This window comes from Pituophis catenifer, unplaced genomic scaffold (assembly GCF_029215685.1).
Source record: "Pituophis catenifer annectens isolate HBS135680 unplaced genomic scaffold, rPitCat1.0.hap2 SCAF_6, whole genome shotgun sequence".
Lineage (NCBI taxonomy): Eukaryota > Metazoa > Chordata > Lepidosauria > Squamata > Colubridae > Pituophis > Pituophis catenifer.
The window spans coordinates 74,405,544-74,425,413 of NW_027256886.1; the positions used below are offsets into that span (position 1 = coordinate 74,405,544).

The 19,870-nt window shown below is 43.7% G+C and overlaps 1 long non-coding RNA gene across 3 annotated transcripts; it reads left to right on the forward strand.

Moving 5' to 3' along the window:
* The first annotated feature begins 1,517 nt into the window (after positions 1 to 1,517).
* LOC139318291 (uncharacterized) lies at positions 1,518 to 19,617 on the forward strand. 3 transcript variants are annotated; one of them, XR_011600499.1, is made up of 5 exons: positions 1,518 to 1,639; positions 9,967 to 10,151; positions 11,977 to 12,128; positions 13,918 to 13,980; positions 18,327 to 19,617. It is a non-coding gene; the product is annotated as an uncharacterized lncRNA (long non-coding RNA). The 3 variants fall into 3 exon arrangements; XR_011600501.1 differs by lacking the exon at positions 11,977 to 12,128; XR_011600500.1 differs by lacking the exons at positions 9,967 to 10,151; positions 11,977 to 12,128.
* Positions 19,618 to 19,870: the final 253 nt, after the last annotated feature.

Consider the following 19,870-nt stretch of genomic DNA (forward strand, 5'->3'; position numbering starts at 1 on the left):
GTCTCACTTAGCCATAGAAATTTGGGGCTCAGTTGTGGTCTTAAGTCAAGTTCTACTTGTACAAGTTTATTTCATGCAACCTATACACAAGAATAAGGGACGTGGTGGTTCAGTGGCTAAGGCGCTGAGCTTGTCGATCAAAAGGTCGGCAGTTCAACGGTTCGAATCCCTAGTGTCCCGTAATGGGGTGAGTTCCCGTTACTTGTCCCAGCTTCTGCCAACCTAGCAGTTCGAAAGCACGTAAAAAATCCAAGTAGAAAACTAGGGACCACCTTTGGTGGGAAGGTAACAGCACTCTGTGCGCCTTTGGCTTTTAGTCATGCCTGCCACATGACCATGGAGACGTCTTCGGACAGCGCTGGCTCTTCGGCTTTGAAACGGAGATGAGCACCACCCCCTAGAGTCGGGAACGACTAACACATATGTGTGAGGGAAATCTTTACCTTTACCTATATACAAGAATCTGATCTATTAACAGTCAAGGCAAATTGGTGCCAGATAAAAGTCAATGGACTTCAATGGGGGGTCAGGGGGTGGACTTAGATCTTTATGGGGGCATAAAGACTCCAAACTGATTATGCATTTGACCCTGCCCTTGAGCTTAGCTTGGCCATCTCCTACATCAACCCTGCTGTTGTGGCCCCGCTCTCCGAGCCTATCTCCTCGGAGGAAGAAGGCTCCGAACATGAAGAAGAGGAGTCGGCCAGGCCTCCCTCTCCAGGCCCCTCCCCTCTGGCACTGCCTCAAGTGCCGGCCGAGGAAGAGGAGATTAGCCAGGAGCCAGGTGTCTCCGATGAGAGTGAGGGAGGTGATCTGTCGTTCCTGGATCCACGCCAATGAAGGCGTGATAAACGGTTGCAGCAGTTAAGGAGGCGTGCCAGGGATTATAACTGAGTCACTGGACCACACCCCAGAGACTATATAAGAGAGTGTGGTGGCCATTTAAGACTCTGTGACGGACAAAAACTAACTCTGGCTAGTCACTTGAACAACGCTTAAAGCTGCCGAAAGGTTTCTTGTTGGAACTGGACTATTTATAAAATGTGTGTATTTCTGTTTATCTGGTGAAGGGATATTAAGTAAAAAACACTTGGCAGTTGGTGCTCGTATTGCTGCCAAGTTTTTGATAACAAACTGTGCGTGCCAAGTGCTTCCTTTAACCCTTGGCTGGCTGTGTGTGTGTGTGTGTGTGTGTGTGTGGAGACGGGGACAGAACACCTGCATTCATAATTCCGCAACTCCTTTGACCCCTTGTAGAAGATGCAGCTAATCAGTGACTGTTTCCAAAACGATTTGCCAGCGAAAGTAGTGTCAAATGTGGAGCGCCTTGGAGGAAACTTATGTCTCCTATTCCTCCTTGACCTATTTCTGTCTCTACACAGTGTTTTGGCTGCTGTTATCAGAGAAGAACTCTTCTGGCAGCCCTGCATAAGAAATCTCATGCTCTTTGGCAGCATAAGTGCCTTTTGTCCTTGTGCTGGGTTACGCTGTACAACACAACAACAGTATGAAGTAGAGCCTGTTGGTCTTCCAGCCAATTAGGAAAAGGTGCATTTTCAGAAACAACTAGTGACCACTGGCCTGATGATCCTGATGTACCGTTGGAGAAGAAAAGCCAAATTGATCTTCCCTGCTTGAGGTCAGCCTTTCAACCCTTTGAGACAAACGAGGTCTAGAAACAGGATTGTAGGAATGTACTTCAGTGCAGTTAGGGAACTCTCACAGAAACTGGGTAGTTTGTAAAACCTCTCTCTCGTACAACCGATATCTAATTGGGATTCTAGGTGGAGTTGTTTTGAGCTTCTTTCTCATGCTTTTGACTTTCCCAGCTCTGAGATACTGTATGTTTTTTATAATTGCTTCACAGTGTGTTCCCACACCTTCTCCCTCCTTCTTCCCTTCTCCCTCTCCCCTTCTCTCTCTCTCCCTTCTCCCTTTTCCTCTCCTTCTCCCCTTCTCCCTCTCCCTCCCTCTCCCTTTCCCTCTCTCCCCTTCTCTCCCTCTTCCCTTCTCCTTTGCCCTCATGCCCTCTTGCCCTCTCTCTTTCTCTCTCTCCTTTTCCCCTTCTCCCCTCTCCCTCTCCCTTTCCCTCTCCCTCTCCCTTTCTCTCTCTCTCCCTCCCCCTTCTCTCCCTCTCCTTCTCCCTGTCTCCCCTTCTCCCTTGCCCTCTCCCTTTCTCCCCCTCTCCCTCTCCCCTTCTCCCTCTCCCTCCCTCTCCCTCTCCCTCTCCTTCTTCCCTTCTTCATCTTCCTCTCCCTTTCCTTCTCCTTCTCCCATTCTCCTTCTCCTCTCTCTCCCTCTCCCTCTCCCATTCTCCCTCTCCCTCTCCCCTTCTCCCTCCTACATACACCCACATCATTGAACCTGGGCCATTTCTCCACTGGGTGTCCTGATTACCGTAACCAGCCATGTCAGGAACAACTCCAGGTGCTGAGTTTCAGTCTGCCCGCCAACCTTACACTACATTCAACCAGGCGAGTGCTTCTTTCAGCCTTTAGAAGGAAAGACTCAAGAATGGCAGCCGGATTCTGTCTTCCCATCTCTCCTCCTGCCCAGAGACTATAAATGGGGAGAGGCCACCCCACAGTCGCCAATGCTCCTGTTCCCCTTTTTGGATTCTGGCACGGAAAGTCAGCTGGGCTGGAGAGCTGATCTGGAGGCTGGGCAAGAAGTGAGTCCTAGGGGGCCTCTTTGATGGTCCCTGATCTAAATGGGCTGCAGGTCTTGTCCAACCTGAGAAAGTCCAGCTCTCCCTGGCATTACCTCCTTGTGAATTTGTGGACTGAGAATTATCTCAGTGATTGATTGTTGAGTGAAGTGATATTTGTAAGATTTTATATACCTGGTCTTGCCTGGCCCTATCTATTTGTTTGTGTGTGTGTTTGTTTGTTTGTTTGTAAAATTTATTAGCTGCCCATCTTGCCACATGGTAACTCTGAGTGATATATAACATTAAGTATTGACTTTCCCTTAAGTTAAACAGCCCTGGATGCTACCATTTCCACTCATAGGGAAACTGGCCAGATCCCCCCATTCTGTCCCTTTAAAACAGGGATGTTTTAAAGATCTGGCTCGCGGGGGAGTCCTCGAAATAGCAAAGGACCGCTCCGCCATGCCTCTGCCAGCCAAAACATGGCCCTCCTGAGCTCTGTTTTTGCTGGCAGAGAGTTGCAGGAGGCCGTCGCGGCTGAAAACGGAGCTCGGAAGCCCGTTTTCTCTTGCAGAGAGCTTGGGCCATCACAGGCACCCCTGAGACAAGTGATTTCAAGCTGGCCACATCCACCCTGGCGACGCCCACCCCGGCCCCCGAGGTCAAACACAACCCTGATGCGGCCCTCAATGAAATCAAGTTTGACACCCCTGCTTTAAAAGGAATCTTTTCCATTGCTCATATGAAAAGGTAACCTCATCAACAGATGAATTGGAAATGACCAGACATTCTTTCTATCCTTCCTTCCTTCCTTCCTTCCTTCCTTCCTTCCTTCCTTCCTTCCTTCCTTCCTTCCTTCTTCCCTTCCCTTCCCTTCCCTTCCCTTCTTTTTCTTATTTTCTTTTCTTTTTTCTTTCCTCCCTCAATGCCAAGCTGAAACCACAGTAAATCCGAAAGTCTCATTTTCATTCCATTGACTTGCCAAAGCACCAACTGCCTACCAGTTCCCCTGGCATCTGTAGCAGTGATCATTCATGCTTTGAAAAAGAAAACAGCACCATGATGTTCCAGAAAGAAAGAAAAAAAACCCTCCTTGCATGGTGGATGAGAGGGAAGCTACTTGTTGCTGCAGATGGCTTTAATGCCCTCTGAAAATAGCTCTTATAGGCAACAGAAGAAAGAAAGATGATTACTCTGGAAAGAAATAATCATCAAAAGGCTTATTGTGCCAGCTTCACACTTGGCAAGTGTCAAGTGTGAGAGCTTCAACTTGGAAAGCAATACAGTTAAATGTTTGATTGAACCAGCCAAAAACATCAACCCTTCTGTTGATTTCCCTAAGCAGAGCTTTGGAATCTTTGTTTTAAAAACTTTAATTATTAGATTAATTTAAAATTTGCTTTAAAAAAAAGATTTTAAAGATCAGCAATTTAAAAAAAAAGTAGAATGTTAAACTACAGTTAGCACTTGACTACAACCACAACTGAGCCCAACATTCCTGTTGGTAAGTGAAACATGTGTTAAGTGAATTTTTTCCCCGTTTTACGACCTTTCTTGCCACAGTTGCTCAGTGAATCACTGTACTTGTTAAATTAGTAACACGGTTGTTAAGTGAACCTGGCTTCCCCATTGACTTTGCTTGTCAGAAGGTCACAAAAGGGAATGACGTGACCCCCAACTGCAATGGGGTCACTAGTATGAACCAGTTGCCAAGCGTCTGAATATTAATCACGTCAGCATGGGAATGCTGCAAAGGTCGTAACTGTGGAAAACGGTCATCAGTCACTTTTTTCAGTGCCGTTGTAATTTTCAACAGTCACTAAACTGAACTGTTGTAAGTCGAGGGCTACCTGTGTGTTGATTCTCGAAGATCAGCAGATACAAAACTCAAATTGCATACTATAGGGAGAATCTCTAATTTCAGTCAAAGGTTGAAATGACTCAGCCTTCCATCCTTTCGGTAAAATGAGGACCAGTAAAATGTTGGGGGCAATATGCTGACTCTGTAAACCGCTTAGAGCAGGGTGTGTCAATCTCAATTTAATTGAGGGCCGCATCAGGGTTGTGTTTGACCTCGGAGGCCAGGGGGGGGGGGGTGCGTGGCCAACTTGATGTCACTTGTGTCGGGGGTGCCTGTGGTGGCCGGAGTGTTCTGCCAGAGAAAATGGGCTCCCAAGCTCTGTTTTTGCTGGTGGAGGTACTACGGGCTGGTCCTTTGCAACTATCTGTAGGTATCTACCAATGTTAACTTTACTTTACTTTACTTTTATTTGATTTATATACCGCCCTACTCCCGAAGGACTCAGGGCGGTGAACAGCCAACAATAAAATACATATATACAACATTTAAAAAGCAGAAATAAAATCAAATTAAATAGTTTGGCCCAGACAGATTAAAACCCCAATCAATTTAAAACAAATTTAAACTTTGAGTATTAAATATATTAAAATTATTAAAATTGTTTAAAAAGAGGGAGAAAGTTAGGCCAGGCCTGCCTGGTGAAATAAAAAGGTCTTTAGAGCGCGGCGGAAGGTGCGCAGATCCGGGATCCTCCATATCTCCGGGGGGAGCTCGTTCCAGATAGTAGGTGCCCCCACAGAGAAGGCTCTCCCCCTGGGGGCCGCCAGAGTAAATGATGCTTATTATTGCCTTGGTTTGAGCAAAAATGACTCTAGATCAGGGGTGTCTGTTTTTGCTGGTGGAGGCACCGCGGGCTGGTCCTTTGCAACTATCTGTAGGCATCTACCAACGTTAAGAGTAGATGATGCTCATTATTGCCATGGTTTGAGCAAAAATGATCAGGGGTGTCAAACTCGATTTCATTGAGGGCCACATCAGGGTTGTGTTTGACCTTGGGGGCCCGGGGTGGGTGTGGCCAGGGCAGGTGTGGCCAGCTCGACGTCACTCATGTGGAGGGGTGCCTGTGGTGGCCCGAGCGCTCTGCCAATGTATATGGGCTCCCAAGCTCTGTTTTTGGCTGCCACAGCCTCCTGCAACCCTCTGCCAGAGCTTTGTTTTTGCTGGCAGAGGTACCGTGGGCCGGTCCTTCACTGTTTCCAGGGCGGCTCTGCGGACCAGATATAAGCACCCCGTAGGCCGGATCCAACCCCCAGGCCTTGAGTTTGACACCCCTGCTCTAGATTGTTCCTGCCAACTTCCGGAAACTTGAAAAATAATCTCAAGATGTTCGAATGTTGAAACTTGCTCTGTTTTGTTAATTCCTATTTTAATTCATGTTTATGGCTAGGTCTTCCGGAGAAAACCTTAACTTTACTCCTGGAGTAATTACTTCTAAGCCCTTCTTCCTGCATAATTCTGCTTGCAAGCACCTCCTAAAGGCCACCTATTAAGCAATAACTTGCTGCATACAGCAGTGTTGCCAAATATCTGTCCCTCAACTTACAGCAACCATTAAATTAAATATAGAGAGAGATGTTAAACAGGAGGGGAGCTAACATGGATTTCTCTTTCACCTCTTGGCAGATTGGAACCTCTGCAAGAAGATAACCAGCTTTATTATAGTTAACTTGAGCGACCGTGTTTTCATGCTGCCTCCTCATTAGCAAAAGTAGCCATCAGCTGATAAATCTAAGCGTCAGGGCCCGTCAGAGTTTATTTCTTGGATTGGAATCGATGTCAATTTTACATGCAATATATATAAAAGCAATATATAAGGGTACCGCTGTCCAATTTTTTTTAAATTAACAATTGCTAGATGGCCCACTAGTGTCTTGTAGATCTGCTTTATCTAAATCCAGCTTGCTCATCTTCTTATCTTACTCTACTCCCAGCAGAGGTGTATTCAGCCGGTTCGGACTGGTTCGCTCGAACCAGTAGCAGAAATTGCAGGTGGGCCCACCCCCGCCCCAGCTCTATGCCATCCTATTTAAGCACGTTTTTGAGGCCAGGCGCACACGTGCGCGAAGCAAATGCACGTGGGCAGGGCGAACAGGTAGTAACATAATGTGAAACTCACTGCTGACTTCCAGCCAAAACATCATGGAGCTTGTTGGGTTCATTGAATAGGCTGGCTGGTCGCTGGGGGTGATGTACAGTGTCCCAGGGGTGAAATTCAGCCGGTTCTAACAGGTTCTGGAGAACCGGTAGCAGAAATTTTGAGTAGTTTGGAGAACCGGTAAATACCACTTCTGGCTGGCCCCAGAGTGGGGTGGGAATGGAGATTTTGCAATATCCTTCCCCCAGGAGTGGGGAGGGAATGGAGATTTTGCAGCGTCCTTCCCCTGGAGTAGGGTGGGAATGGAGATTTTGCAATATCCTTCCCTGGCCACGCCCATCAAGCCACGCCCACAGAACCGATAGGGAAAAATTTTTGGATTTCATCCCTGGGATGTCCACTATTGCCTATTTTGGGGTTAAGAGCAGTTATAAATTCATTGTCCCAAAGGTGCTATTTCCAAAAAATAGCACCTGGATTTCCTTGGTTTTTTTTTTCTTTGAAAACATTTCTTTTCTCATCCAAAAGCTTCTTCAGTTCTTCAGAATGAAGATGGATGAAAAGTGAAACGTTTTCAAAGGGAAAAAAACCCCAAGAAAGTCCAATTGCCTTTTAGAAAAAGCAGCTTTGAGACAACCATGTCCTGGATGATTGAGAATCTCCGTAGACACTTATAGACTCGTTCTGCTCACCTGCCATTTGGAATGTGTTCTTGACGTGGGTAAAAAGGAAAGCAAGGGCAGAAGTCACAGCTCTAAGATCTTAGCATTCATGGAAGGAAAACGAAGGGAAGGAAGAATAGAATAGAATAGAATAACAGAGTTGGAAGGGACCTTGGAGGTCTTCTAGTCCAACCCCCTGCCCAGGCAGGAAACCCTACACCACTTCAGACAATCCAATCCAATATCTTCTTAAAAACTTCTAGTGTTGGAGCATTCACAACTTCTGCAGGCAAGTTGTTCCACTGATTAATTGTTCTAACGGTCAAAAAATTTCTCTGTAGTTCTAAGTTGCTTCTCTCCTTGATTAGTTTTCACCCATTGCTTCTTGTCCTTCCCTCAGGTGCTTTGGAGAATGGCTTGACTCCCTCTTTTTGTGGCAGCCCCTGAGATATTGGAACACAAGAAAATACAATAAAGCACAATTTTATTTTAGAAACCTAGCCACTTTTATTTTTTTATAAACCATGGTTCATGCAAAGTATGACTTGGCTACAGTGGTGAAATTCAATTTTTTTTTACTACCGATTCTGTGGGCGTGGCTTGGCTGGCATGGTGTGGCTTGGTGGGCGTGGTTTGGTAGATGTGGCAGGGGAAGGATACTGCAAAATCTCCATTCCCGCCCCACTTGGGGGCCAGCCAGAGGTGGTATTTCCCGGTTCTCCGAACTACTCAAAATTTCCGCTACCGGTTCTCCAGAACCTGTCAGAACCTGCTGAATTTTACCCCTGCTTGGCTAGTGTGACTTGGTTAAAATCATAGTTACAATAAACTTGAAGTCAAGACTGTCCCTGATTCTTAAATAATGCAAAATGGTGGACAACAACCTTTTAAAAAAATTGCTTTCCACAATAGAATAAACTCAAATGAAACTAACTCATTGTAGTTTCATTATGGATTCATGACTTCAGCCACAGGGACAAAGTCATGCATGCATGCAAGATAACCTGGTAGCAGATGTCAGAGCATTTCACCCCTGATGTAGTCACAGGTAGGACGTGATTATTGTGAATTTGAATAATGTGATGTTCGATTTAGCCCGATTTGCAAATTGATACCAGGTCATGTTTAATGCGACTTGAAATTCACTTAATGTGAGTAGCTAATGATGTGCAATTGAGGCTAGTCCATGCGCAGTTGCAGTTGGGATTTTAGACCCTGCTAATCTTTGTGTTAGGGACATAGTGGCTCTGTGGCTAAGGCGCTGAGCTTGTCGAAGAGAAGGTCGGCAGTTCAGCGGTTCAAATCCCTGGTCCCACATAACGGGGTGAGCTCCCATTACTTGTCCCAGCTTCTGCCAACCTAGCAGTTCGAAAGCACATAAAAACTGCAAGTAGAAAAATAGGGACCACCTTTGCTGGGAAGGTAACAGCATTCTGTGCGCCTTTGGTGTTTATTCATGCCGGTCACATGACCACATAGACGTCTTCGGACAGCACTGGCTCTTCGGCTTTGAAACGGAGATGAGCACCGCCCCCTAGAGTCAATAATGAGTAGCGCGCATGTGTGAGGGAACCTTTACCTTAATCTTTGCGTGTGCAAAATGAAAAAAATAAAGATTCTGCCAAAGGAAAGAATAGTATAAGTTCTTTAAAAAGAAGAGGCTTGTTATTGGAGCAAAAGTTTAATGTAATTGAATAACATGAGTGTTTAGCATAATATCACTAGAATAGGACAGGATTGAATGTACAGTAGTTGGGGTTTTTTTGTTTTGCTTTAATTTTCCTTTCTATAACTACTCTGGCTTTTTGTTAAGCATACATCTACATTATAAGTGAATTCTTTTTATCCTTGACTGTAATGTTTCATTACTATGCAGATAAAAATGAATATCTCTACTGTTTTTTGTCTGACAAGATATAACCAATGACTCTGTTTTCCATAGAAATATCATTTCCAGTAGTGCAAATCTGAATAATGCAATCACTTCGTGGGAGTCATTAACTGCCCTTGAAGAAATAAATATAACACAGCTCTTGGTTTTCATCACAGGCCATGATAGCTACTGAAGTCCACCCCAACATCAGAATGATGAAATATTGCTCACTTCTGATGCAGGGTAGTCAATTCGATTAAATCGTATTCCTCACCAGCATCAGTCCTTCGGGAGAGATCAGATTAAGAAAGTCATGAATATTAATATGCTAATACTACTTTTATTATAGATTTATGTAACAGAACCTTGCAAGTCTGGATGAGCCTCCCCACTCCTTGTCTTTATCCTAAACAGAACTAGGTAGAGTCAAGTCTGGGACACTTTCTCAAGTAGCTTTGGCTTTTGGACTCAGATTTCTCTTATCTGTCCACTGTCTTAGCTGTGGCTCTTCTTATACATTTTACACAGTGGTGGGTTCCTACCAGTTCGCCCGGATCAGGCGAACCGGTAGCAGCGATGGCAGGAGGCTCCGCCCACCCGCCTGGACGCTTCTGCGCATGCGCAGAAGCAGTGAGTGCGAGCGTGCAAGCGCCCACAAGCGAACCGGTAGCAATCGGTTTTGAAACCCATCTCTGATTTTACATCTTCTTATATATCTTCTTCATATGCTAAAATATACAAAGAACGGTTGCAGGAATTGGTTATGTCTAGTTTAAGGAAAACATGGAGTAGGGGTGACGTAATAGCAGTCTTCCAATATCTAAGGGGCTACCGCAAAGAAGAGGAGCTCAATCTATTCTCCAAACCACCTGGAGGCACCTGGAGGCAGGATAATGGATGGAAATTAAACAAGAAGAGAACTAACGAAGGACTAAGGAGAAATTTCTTAATGGTGAGAACAATCAGTGGATTTGAGGGGCTGCCACGAAGAAGAGGGGAGTCAACCAGAGGTGGGTTTCAAAAAATTTTTACTACTGGTTCTGCGGGTGTGGCTTGGTGGGCGTGGCATGGCTTGGTGGGCGTGGCTTGGTGGGCGTGGCAGGGGAAGGATAATGAAAAATCTCCATTCCCACCCCACTCCAGGGAAAGGATACTGTAAAAGGAGCCTGGATAGCTCTGCGGACAAGGCACTGTAATTTAACACCAGCTGTCTGCAATTAAAGTAAGTTCGAATCTCTCCAAGGCTCAAGGTTGACTCAGCCTTCCATCCTTTCTAAGGTAGGTGAAATGAGGACCCAGTTTGTGGGGGCAATAAGCTGACTTTGTAAAAAATATACAAAAGTATGAAGGCTATTGCTTAACGCGCTGTATGCTGCCCTGAGTCTCCGGAGAAGGGAGGCATATAAATCAAATTTTTTTAAAAAAAATCTCCATTCCCTCCCCTCTCCAGGGGAAGGTTACTGCAAAATCCCCATTTCCTCCCGATCAGCTGGGATTTGGGAGGCACAGAATAGATGATGGCAGGGCCAGTCAGAATTTTTGCTACTGGTTCTCCAAACTACTTAAAATTTCCACTACTGGTTCTCCAGAACTGGTCAGAACCTGCTGAAACCCATCTCTGGAGTCAACCTATTTTCCAAAGCACCCGAAGGCAGAACAAGAAGCAATGGATGGAAACTAATCAAGGAGAGAACCAACCTAGAACTAAGGAGAAATTTCCTGACAGTCAAAACAATAAATCAGTGGAACAGCTTGCCTCCAGAAGTTATGGGTGCTCCAACAGTAGAAGATTTTTAAGAAGTGACTGGACAACCATTTGTTTGAAATATTATAAGGTATAGGGTTTCCTGCCTGAGCAGGGGGTTGGACTAGAAATCCTCCGAGTCAGTTGTTCTGTTATTCTTCCTGATCCTTAAGGTTACTAAGGAGCCATTACATCCAGTTACAGGTATCCTTGACTTATAACCATTGTTTGATGGTTCAAAGTTGCAACAGGCTTGGAAACAGTGACATGACTCACCCTCGCATTTGTGACCGTTGTACATCTACGCAGTCGGGTGATCATACTTTGTGTACTTCCGACAATTGCAGCATCTTGCAGTCACGTGACTGTCATTTGTGATAGTCTGACAAGCAAAGTCATTTGGGGAAGTCACATTTGCTTTACAAGCAGGGGTGAAATGCTCCTGGTTCAGACCGGATCAGTCGATCCGGTAGCAATGGCAATGGGTGGTTCGGAGAACTGGTAGCAAAAATCCCTGCCCCCCCCCACTCATGCCCCCCCCAATTGCCCAGTCGCCTGCTTGGCCGCTTGCTGCTTCTTTCCGGTTCGCTTGCTTTTCCCGCCACTTGGCGCTTCCGGCCTACCCACCCCACCCCCGGCCTATATAAGTTCCCCTTTCTACGTGGCCCAGCTACTTCACCCAGAAGTTCGCCAATGCCTGCCCGCTCGGACCTCACCTCACCTCGCTCAGACCTTGCCTCGCCTCACTTGGACCTCGCCTTACCTCACCTCACTCGAACTTTGCCTCACCTCGCCTCGCTCAGACCTTGCCTCACCTCACCTCGCTCAGACCTCACCTCGCCTCGCTCGGACACCTTACCGACTGCTGCTCACTTAAAAAGGTAAGCATTGCTGGTTGCAGCTTAGCGTGCTGCCCCCCCCCTCAATCCCTGGGCTTGCATAGTTCACGCACCCGCTGGGGATTGTTTGCAGGCCTTGTGCTGCCCCCCTGGTCCCCAAGTCCCTGTGCTTGCCTGCCTGGCCTGGCTAAGCTGCCTAGCTAACCACCCACCTTCACCCTAGCCTCCATCTTGCTTACTTTTGCTCTTCAGACTGAATCACAAGCCGCTGGTCGCAACGCTTATCTTGTTTCGCTTGCTGCAATCCCTGCAATCAATTGCATCAGTTAGCAACTGAATCTGCCTGCCTGCAATCTATCTCATTAGCAAACAACTGAATCTGCCTGCCTTGTGCCTTCAATTGGGTAAGTAACTGGGGGTTATTGTTTTTTTTGGAGCTTTAAAAAAATAGTTAATTGGAGGTCTTTTTAGGAGGTGTTTTTTTTTTTAGACATAGCCATTTAAAGTTTAGGAAGTTTTAAATTTAGCTGCTTTTATCTAAAAGTATAAATAAAATAAAATAAAATAAAATATTTGTGCAGCTTTCTGAGATTTGGTGTGTTTCTGTAGTGTTTCACTCTAACTATACAAACACACACAATCTCACAAATCTGTATGTGGCATTTTGTGTGTGTAAAGTGTGAAGTTGTTTTTTGAGCTTTTTGTGGCTGTGTGAGGTTGCTGCTTGTTGCAGGGGCCATTTTGGGACAAGCGCAGCTGCTTTTACATTGTGTGTTGTGTTGTGTTGTGTTATGTGTGTGTTATGTGTGTGTAAAGTGTGAAAGTTGGGTTTTGAGCTTTTTGTGGCTGTGTGAGGTTTCTGCTTGTTGCAGGGGCCATTTTGGGACAAGCGCAGCTGCTTTTGCATTGTGTGTGATGTCAGATATATATTGATGGTCGTGCTCATTTGGTTCTATGAGGAAGTTATTTGGTCAATACAGCTTCAGGTTCAAAAAGTTGTTTTATTATTTACAAAATATATACATGCATACAATAATGAACAAGGTGCCCTGTTGCACCTTTTACCCTAACTGTATGACTCAGATGTTGAGAGGAGAGATAAGTTCACGTGTTGTCTCACTGAGAGATAGATGAGAGAGAGAGAAAAAACAGGGAAGGTGTCCAAGTGGTTTCTGGGTAAGAGTCCAATAAGAGAGTTCACATAGTCACATGTGATGTCTGTAAAGACTTAACCCCTTCTAGTCTCTGGTACATCATATGCAGGCAATATTCTGACATGTGAGTCAGTTGTGTTGTGTTGTGTTGTGTTGTGTGTGTGTAAGTGTGAAAGTTGGTTTTTGAGCTTTTTGTGGCTGTGTGAAGTAATAGCTAGATGTAAAGATTAGATGTTGAAAGATGGTGACACTATGCATGTTTTTGTTATTGTCATTAGAAGGGTGGACTAAAATGCTGAACAACTAAATAATGAAGGCCTATCTTTTAACACAAATTTATTTATTTATTTATTTATTGGTTTGATTTATATGCCACCCTTTTCTGGAAACTCAGGGCGGCTTACAATGCATTAAGCAAGAGCCTTCATACTTTTGTATATACCTGCTTAGTAGGGCTTTCGGCCCCCCCAAGCGGTGTTCTTTTTTATACAAAGTCAGCTTATTGCCCCTACAATCCGGGTCCTCATTTTACCTACCTCAAAAGGATGGAATGTTGAGTCACCCTTGAGCCAGTGAGATTTGATCTGCTGATCTGCTGAACTAGCAGTCAGCTGAAGTAGCTGCAGTAAAAAGAGCCACCTCGGCTCTTTTTTTATATTATACAAATATGTATAATAACATTACAATTACATAAGCATGATTTAAGTAACAAATATAATTATTAATACTACCATTACTACTTGTATCCAAATGAATGATACCCAGATGCCTCACTGTTCATGTATTGATATTGATATTGATGTATATTCAAAAATTAAAAAAAATCTTTACATTAAAAAAGAGAAGAAAAGCTAGTAAACACAGCTGTCAGGAAGTGTTTTTCCCTTGCTGTTTTCTATAGCAAAGATCTTTATGAATACAAGTAGCAAGAAAATTTCATGTTCCAGTTTCTGTTGATTCCTTATTTCTATCCAGTTGGATCGGCAAGCGCTCAAACTGATTGGCTCATTAACTTTAATCCTACCATTTCTTTTGTCAGGTGCCTCCTATTTCAGTGAACTCAGAAGAATGGATTCATAGGAAGCTTCTGCAAATCAGATAAGTAGGTTAACGCCAGTCGGGCTTGAGGAACATAAATCCAGAAGTGTGGAGTTGCACAGCTGGAAATCACAGGGATCATCTAATTCAATCCCTTGAAATGGTGGTCTTTATCAGTGGTGGGATTCAGCCAGTTCGGGCGAACCGGTAGTTAAATTGCTGGCTGGCCCCTCCACGCCCCTTCCAGGAGTCCCCACGCACCCCATTTTGGCTCCCAGGTAAGTGCAGGGAGGCCTCCTAGGCCCAAAATGAAGCATTGGGATGTGTGCGGCCCTCCTGCAGCCCATTTTTGCTCCCAGGAGGCTGCAGAGAGGCCTAATAGGCCCAAAACAGGGAGCAGTGTGTTCCTCCCGCGGCCCATTTTAGCTCCCAGGGGAATGCAGGAGGCTGAGTCCTGCCTGTCACACCCCCTGGCCATGCCCACCATGACCACACCCACCATGACCACACCCACCCAGCCGGGATGGTAGAGAACCGGGTGTTAAATTATTTGAATCCTACCACTGGTCTTTATGACATGTAACCCAGTGTGTCTGGAAATTCAAAAATGTATTAGTGCAGCCCTGTTACTTCCCTGGTAGCCTGGATTACAAAACCTATAATGCTGATTGTGATTATTAATATTGTAGTCTAACCCAATTTGCTGGGGTAGGTTGTGGTAACTTAAAAATAAAAACCGTTTTTAACATGCTCCCTTGAATCTTTCATACAGCAGATTTTGTTCAATTAATTTCACTTACTCAAAGTAAAATGACTTATACTGTGCCTCAAAGTGCCCCCTCAAATAATTCTAATTTCCCATTCACTTTTATCATTATTTAATTTTAATCTTAAATTATACGGCCAAATTATGATGAATATCTACAGGAAGAATGCAATTAATTAACAGGGTTCTTTCTCCAATTTTCATGTACAAATTGGGACTGGTAAAGATTGAGAGAAAAAAAATCTGATTTAAAGTCTACAATGACTTGCACATTTACCCAGGGGTAAAACACACTGAACTTTTAATGCCTTAATAAATGTCTTATTAAGTTTCCATCTAAGATAAAAATATAGAAGAAACGAAAGTTAGAAAAATAAAAAAGAAGAGAGAAAAGGGCAAAAAGAGAGAGAAAAAAGTAATAACTTCGAATTTTCTTCAGTGCAGTAGATTGCAAAATTAATACATCATCCTTTTACTTTACATTTCACACCATGTCAAGCCACTTCTACAATTACCAAATCATTCTAATCATCAAAATCTTAAAAATGTCATTTTTTCCAGTTTCAATAAAAAAGAAATCCAGAAGCAATTTCCAAGTAGAAATAAAACGAGATATATCGTTTTCTTTAATTAGCAATAGCATTTTAGGCTTATATAAGTGCCCCATCACACTTTACAGCATTCTCTGGGTGGTTTACAATGTCAGCTTTATTTGCATATTGCTCCCAACAATCTCGGTCGACATTTTATCAATCTTGGAAAGATGGAAGGCTGAATCAACCTTGAGCCCCATCAGGATCGAATTCCAGGCTGTAGGCAGAGTTTGCCTGCAATACTGCACTTTTCCCACTGCGTCGCATGGGCTAATTAAAGCAGTCAATTTTGCCATCTCCACTAATGGTGAACAGACGTTTCCTTTCCTGAATAGAATTGCAAAATCATTTGTGACTTTTCTAGAAGGACCTGTTGAGTCAATAAGATGCTATCATATATACTGGCTTCAGGTAATGGAGTTAGTTTAGTTTATGTATGATTCAGAGGTGGGTTTCAGCAGGTTCTGACCAGTTCTGGAGAACCGGTAGAGGAAATTTTGAATAGTTTGGAGAACCGGTAGTAAAAATTCTGACTGACCCTGCCCCCCATCTATTCTCTGCCTCCCAAGTCCCAGCTGATCGGGAGGAAATGGGGATTTTGCAGTATCCTTCCCCTGGATTTTTTTTTTTTTTAATTTGATTTATATGCCGCCCTTCTCCGGAGACTCAGGGCAGCTTACAATGTGTTAAGCAATAGCCTTCATACTTTTGTATATTTATACAAAGTCAGCTTATTGCCCCCACAAACTGGGTCCTCATTTCACCTACCTTAGAAAGGATGGAAGGCTGAGTCAACCTTGAGCCTTGGAGAGATTCAAACCAGCAGTAAATTGCAGGCAGCTGTGTTAATAACAGGGTGCGTAGACCACTGTACTATCAAGGCTCTTATAGTATAGGATTGGGGAGGGAATGGAGATTTTACAGTATCCTTCCCCTGGAGTGGGGTGGGAATGGACATTTTATAGTATCCTTCCCCTGCCATGCCCACCAAGCCATGCCACGCCCACCAAGCCACACCCACAGAACTGTTAGTAAAAAAATTTGAAACCCACCCCTGGTATGATTGGCAGCATGGAAAGCCATGGGAGAGAGACGTGTCAAAATGATAAGAGTACAAATTAAGCCCCACTCCTTTTCTACATGAGTTGTATTTGCAACTTATTTTTATAAGGGTAGGCTTTGAGCTCTCTATCTTAATTCTTTGACACCCACCCTTATGGAGATCCCCGATGGGCAGTCTGTTTTCCCCAAGATTTCACAACTACAGACTGAACAAGATGTGCTTCTATAGATTTGAATCTGAATGCTTTGTGCTTTTTGCTCATGCAAAAAGCACTCATGTCTCCAGTACAAAAAAATAAATTGAATGAAGACTAAAAAGAAAATAATGGAGCTTTGGCATAATAGGTTTTCATATCTTTAGAATAGAATAGAATAACAGAGTTGGAAGGGACCTTGGAGGCAGAGGTGGGATTCAAATAATTTAACAATCTGTCCTAATGATTTCTTCCAACAACCAGTTCACCAAACTGCTCAGAAAGTTAACAACCGGTTCTCCCGAAGTGGTGCGAACTGGCTGAATCCCACCACTGCTTGGAGATCTTCTAGTCCGATCCCCTGCCCAGACAGGAAACCTTATACCACTTCAGACAAATGGTCCCCTTGTCAGAGAGAGACAGTTCACATCTCTATCTCACACAAAGTCCCTCTTGGTCCAAGGACTTTTGTGTGTGAGCCCTTAATTAATATTGGTGGTTGCAGTCAGTAGAACGATCACTTAAGTTGGCTTCTGTATATCAACTGTGTGTGTAAAAAAATACTTTGAGTTCTGTTTTATTCTCCATGTAGGTCAAAAATTTTATAAACAAACAAACCAAACTTGTGCCTCATTAAAAAACTGTTCTGAAGCAGGCTTTAATCAATGATATGAGACCTTTCCCCCACTCCCAAGTGTCAACTCGCAAAGCATCCCCGGCCTGCTCTCAAGTTGCCATAGGCAAAGGGGATGGGAAAACGGCGAAGCAGCAAGGCAGCCAAAAACAAAAGCACATTCCAGACATATCTCTCTCAAGGCTGTCTCCCAGGGTTACCCACAGTGGCCACAGGAGAGTGATCTCTACAACCCGCGAAATTGCTCCATTGGCGAATGTGACTGATGACAGACCCTGGGTGGAGGGGGGAAATAGGGTCAAGTCTGGGCCGTAAATTACATGGGGTCAGAATTGGCTTCACTTGGAACGTGCTGACATGAAGCTCCTAATAAATAACTGGATTTCTTTTGAAGCTTGGTTCGAGGCTCGTGATTTAATTAGGGCATCCGTCGGAACCCTGATACCAAGATTGTACAAATAGGCAAATATGTAACTAGAATGTGGAAGGAGAAATTTTGGTATGTATTTATGCATGCATAGTTTGGAAATAAATGAGACAGCAATCACAAACTTTGAATTCTAATATGGAAACCAGATTATTCTGTTTCTTTTATGATTCAGGCTAAGTCAAGATTCTACCTCATTTATTGTTATATCCAACTGGGCCTGGAGGAGCACAATCATTTCTTAAATTTAATTGCAGATTCCATTTTAAACAGCGTGGAAGTTGAAAGAAGAAGGTGTTTTCTTTTTTCATTGGAACTTTATTCACTAAGTAAAATACTGAAAGAATGGAGGAAAAGCCTATTGTTGTGTCCGTTGTTGCAATAAATTCATGTCTTTTCAGCATCTCTAGTAGCTCAAAAGATGGTTTGCTGGTAAATTCCCAGTAATTCACTTCATTTCAGGATGAGGTAGAGGCAAAACTATGAGATAGTGAAGGGTATTTGCAGGATGGGCCAAATGATACATCTGTGAAGATGATCACCATGCAAATATTGTGAGTGATGTACTTGCATCAGATGTGAGCCAAGGATGCAACTGCGGATTTGTATAATTACATTATCACTCCCATTTTGTCATTTGGAAGACTTTTCAGGTTTTTATGGATGCCACTGGAAATAATGGATGGAAGGATTTGTTTATTTGCTCCTAATTCTGCTTTTCTTTCTTTCTGAAGGAAAGGAGCTGAAGGATCACAGAAGGAAATTGGAAGCCCTCCATATGCTTTGGATTACAGTTTCAAAGAATATCTTATCGTTGGTTATGCTGGCTATGACTTAGAAGATAAATTCCAAAACATCCAAAAAGCCCTGAATTTCTTTCTCTTGGGATCAGTAGTAAATAAAAAGATTTAAAGTGCACATCAAAAAAGACATCCAGGGCATCAGATGTGACATTGATAGTCAGGTTCCAGAAGATAAATCCAGGGGTAATCACTACAACTTCTTAATACACATTAAGGAACTGTTATACATTACATATGTGTATGATGGAATGTAGTTTGAGTGGCACGGTGGCCTAGGGATGAAGACACTCACCTCCCACTCGGAAGGTTGAGAGTTCAATCCTAGGCAGCGGCAGATGTTTCTCTATCAGGGTGCAAAGCAGGGGTGGGTTCTACTTACCTTTACAACGGGGCCATGCGCGCGCTCTTCTGCGCATGCGCAGAAGCATTTTGATGACGTTGGGGTCGGTGGGCGGAGCCTCCCGCTGGTTTTACTACCAGTTCTATAGAACCGGTGCGAACCGGAGCAACCACCACTGGTGCAAAGAGAAAATATCTGCTGTGAACTCCACATAGGTGTCAGGAAGGGCACCCAGCCAGTAAATGCTCCATTCAGTTGCCTTGACTCCACTCTGATAAAAGGGATTGAAGGGTTGTAAAAAGAAAAAAAAATGGTGGCATATAATCAGAGTCACAGGAGGGAGGGGGTCTTTCCCAAAGAGCAGCGGGACAATTCAGCTTGGAATCTTTGGTATGCAGAAAGAGGGCAAAGATGGACCCTTCCCAAGTGTTCATAGGGTATATCTCATAGTTTTGCAGATTAGTGCTTTAGTCTGGCAAGATTCCTGTCTGTAGATGAACAACAATAAAGAAACTACAGGTAGTCTTCGACTTACAACAGTTCATTTAGTGACCATTTGAAGTTACCACGGGACTGAACGAAATGACTTCCTTGTGTTGTTGATGGTTTCTTGGGCCTGATATGTATGAGTAATGCTTCTATAGTTTCTCAGGAAAGAATCTTACAGACTGAGCTCTTCCTGGCCCTATAGCACTGGCCCCATATACTATTCTCTTTTATTTTAATGGGAAAGCAAAGCCACAGTAAATGTTATTATTGCCATCTTTTGTACCCAAGCCTATTTAATTATCGAAGGTCACAAATTCCATGAGATCATTAAAATAATTCATAGAGGCACTCAATTCATACCACATTATTTCTCTGTACCAAACATTGTTCCGACTGAAAACATGTCAAAATGTCCTTGCATTCAATACCTTCTATGCTAACTACAGCTCCGATGCTCCCAAAGAAACATGACCACTGTTAAAAAAAAATACTTTTTGACATGAGACTTATTTTATCAATGGCTAGCTGACAAAAACAGAAGCTAGAAACAGGGAAATATATGGATCAGTGATATAAGGAAGACATGTTAACTTGGTTAAACAAACATTAAGATTATTATTAATATTAATATCATTGATATTAAGAG